This window comes from Hipposideros armiger, unplaced genomic scaffold, assembly GCF_001890085.2.
Source record: "Hipposideros armiger isolate ML-2016 unplaced genomic scaffold, ASM189008v1 scaffold_563, whole genome shotgun sequence".
Lineage (NCBI taxonomy): Eukaryota > Metazoa > Chordata > Mammalia > Chiroptera > Hipposideridae > Hipposideros > Hipposideros armiger.
The window spans coordinates 1,140,242-1,143,574 of NW_017731913.1; the positions used below are offsets into that span (position 1 = coordinate 1,140,242).

The 3,333-nt window shown below is 39.6% G+C and overlaps 1 long non-coding RNA gene across 1 annotated transcript; it reads left to right on the plus strand.

The window, feature by feature from the left end:
• Window positions 1–382: 382 nt before the first annotated feature.
• Window positions 383–2,593, plus strand: LOC109371360 (uncharacterized). The gene is made up of 3 exons (XR_002121863.1): window positions 383–602; window positions 1,007–1,079; window positions 2,067–2,593. It is a non-coding gene; the product is annotated as an uncharacterized LOC109371360 (long non-coding RNA).
• Window positions 2,594–3,333: the final 740 nt, after the last annotated feature.

Consider the following 3,333-nt stretch of genomic DNA (forward strand, 5'->3'; position numbering starts at 1 on the left):
ATCAGAAAGAAATCAAAGACAGAGAGAAGGGTATTGAGAAAATATGGAGAGTTCAAGGAGTGGAGAGACATCTTAATAAAATCAAAGAACTTGTGCAGACACAGTGTCCAAGGGGCAATCTGGAAGGACACAAGATTGTGGTCAAAGAGGAGCTATTTGAATTTTAAGATTTTGTTCTAGGTGATGACATGTTTCAGGGTGTGCCCGTTGGAACTGAAGTTCAGTGTAGGCTAGGTGAACAATCATGCCAGAGATTGGCTTGATGATAAAAATTTTAAAAAAGAAATGTTTAGATGTAAGATGTTTGTTGAAATTAAAAACTTGATTTGAAACATTAGCTCTGTGCTTATCTCTTTAAAGTGAAAGCTGTTCTTTCAGGGGTCACCTGCTGCTGACTGCTTCTCTCAGGAAGGTTTTCATAAAGAAAAGGCTGTCTTCACCTAGAAAGACACTCTGGAATCTTCTGGGTCTGCAGTTTCCAGATTAAGGATGGGGGTAAAGTGAAATGTGGAAATATGGTCCTCACCTTGGAGTTCACAGATATTGTTGCCTGGATGGCACCTGGAATCCTCTTCCCTCTCCAGCTCCCAACGCAGCTTCAGGTGATAAACTCCAGCTCATTGTTCGGGCCTCTTGAATGTCTACTTTCATAGAAAGACCTTTTCTGACACCCCACACTAATTTAGTTCTTCCTTTTATATATGTTCATAGCGCTTCACATTTTTGTTTCTTGTCGCTTATACCAACTCTAATGAAGGAACTACATGTGTAATTATTTGTTTTTGTGCTTCTCTTCCCTACTGAATTGAAGTCCCACAAAGGCAGGGACTTCAACCGTCTAGTTTACATAGGTAGATAGTCTTTCTATAAATGACTGTACCCAAAACTGTAATAATTATGCCTCCCCTTATCTCTGTGAGGAGAGTCTAAAAGAGAAATCACTAAAATGTGTTCCACTTAGGAGCAAAGCACATTAAAACCAACTGTGTTTGATTCTTGACTGCAGGCTCTGACATCAGCTCTCTGCAGACGAAGCCTGGACACGCTGCTAACAACCCACGTGATGGAAATGCATCAAGGTGGGTCTATTTTTAGCTACAGCAAATTACCATTCCTTTATGCTTTCAGATTTTCATCTCTCAAATGAGTTCTCTTTTTCCTACATTTTTCAGACTAAAGAATGACTGATTTCTTTTGTGAAAAAAGAAGGTAGTCCTTAAGACAAAGCCTTTCTCCTTTAATCTCCACCCCAGCTCGGAGGTTCAAAGAGCCTTCATTTTTTTGCGCTGCTTGTTGCTATTCCTGACAATGGGTCCTTCATACTGCCTGTAATGACACTGCAGACACAAACTCGGGTGGGGGAAATTCACCAAAAAAGAAAAAAAATGAATATTCAACTTTGAGTCTAGTCAGGCACAGGATGTTCCACAAAATTACATACTATTAGTTAATAAGAAACCTACATTGTATAATTATAATCTTTTATGTGTGTGTGTGTGTGCGTGTGTGTGTGTGTGTGTGTAAATATGGTCATGTCATATAAAATGAGCTAAAGGCTCTCATAAACAAATGCAATTTATATAATGTCCTGAAGATGATGGGGTACTTCAAAGACAAGTCAAGTCACTTCCTGAATTAACAGTGATGTAGGCAAGGTTAAAGCTGTCAGCTGAAATGTGGCGAGTCAGATGAGTTGTCTCACAGAAAGATCCTATTTCACTAAAGGCGAGGAGACGAGGAAGCCTGTTGATCAAGAAAGTGGGGAAAGGATGTGTAGCTTTTTACATATACTTGAAGTATAATTTTATATTTAAAAATATTGTTTTATAATACAAATAGCAAAAATTAAAACTTGGTATGCATTTTTTATTAATAATAATATGAAGAAAAAGTTTCAGAATCATGAAGGAGGCCTAAGATTTTTAAGTGTAGTCAAGGAAGGCGTCGGCCTGAAAAGGCCAGTCATAACATGGGTCCCAAAGTAGGATAAGTTTAAGAAATGTAGTTGGACCTGTACAGTCTTACCTCCCATCTCTTTTTCTCTATTTAAACTTTTTTCTTTGCAGCCATACATGGCCATACACAGGTCCTGCTTCCATGTCTGTGACAGACAGAATAATGGCTTCCCCAAAGATGTCGCATCATAATCCCGGGAACCTGTGAATATGCTACCTTATGTGACAGAAGGGAATTTGCATTAAGGTTAAAATTAAGGACCTTGGGATGCGGAGATTATCCTGAATTATCCAGGTGGACCCAATCTAACCTTATGAATCCTTTAAAAGTGTAAGAAAACAGGAAAATAGATAGAGAAATTATCTATTTGACTCTAGAAAAATTCAACCCACCATTGATGGCTCTGAAGGTAGAGAAAGGAGGCCATGAGCCAGGGAGAGCGGCAGCCTCTAGAAGCTGGGAACCATCTTCAGTTTACATCCAGTAAGAAAACATGGACCTTAGTCTACAACTGCAAGGAACTGAACTCTGCCAATCGATACAGATGAGCAGGAAATGGATTCTCCTTTCTAACCTCCAAAAAGGAAAACAGCCTTTCAGCATTTTGATTTTTAGTCTGGTGAGACCATATCAAACTTCAGACCTACAGAAATGTAAAATAATAAATTTATGTTATTTTAAGCCACAGAGTTTCTGGTGATTTATTATGGCAACAATAGAAAACTAATACAATGTATTTGCTCCTACCTTTGTCTATTTACAGTGCCGTTCCCCCTCCTACAACATTCTAAATCCCATATCCTCAGTGGAGAAATCCTGACTTCACTGATACCTCACTATTCTGTCTTACTTTTTGGCACATATGTTTAGGGCAGATAGTTACTTGTTAAAACTTATGTTCTGTCTCCATAATAAGGTTGTAAGATCCTTAAGAACAAGGATGATATATTAATAACTGAGGTCCATTGCCAAAAAATAACTACAAATCCCTTCTTTCCTTCTATCCACATTCTTGCAATGTGACTTTGAAGATAGTCCCATCGAAAGATGGACTATCTTCCTCCATCCTTTGAACCTGGGTTGGTTCTCTAACTTACTTTGGTCAATGTGCTTTAGTAAACTTGACTCTGAGACCCCGATCATGTGAATGAGCCTGGGCTAGTCCAATAATCTAACTGCTAGTCTAGCCAATCACCAGTCAAATGCCAGAAAGGTGTGTGGACCATAGACACCAGTTGACTGCAGACTCAAAAGTGGGCTCAGCTAGGGCTGGCCTAGTGGCGTGTTGGTTAAGAGCTGGCTTGGGACGCCAGAGGGCCCCAGTTCGGATCCCACATATGAGGGCCAGTGACACTGCCCTCTACAGCTAAGATGCTG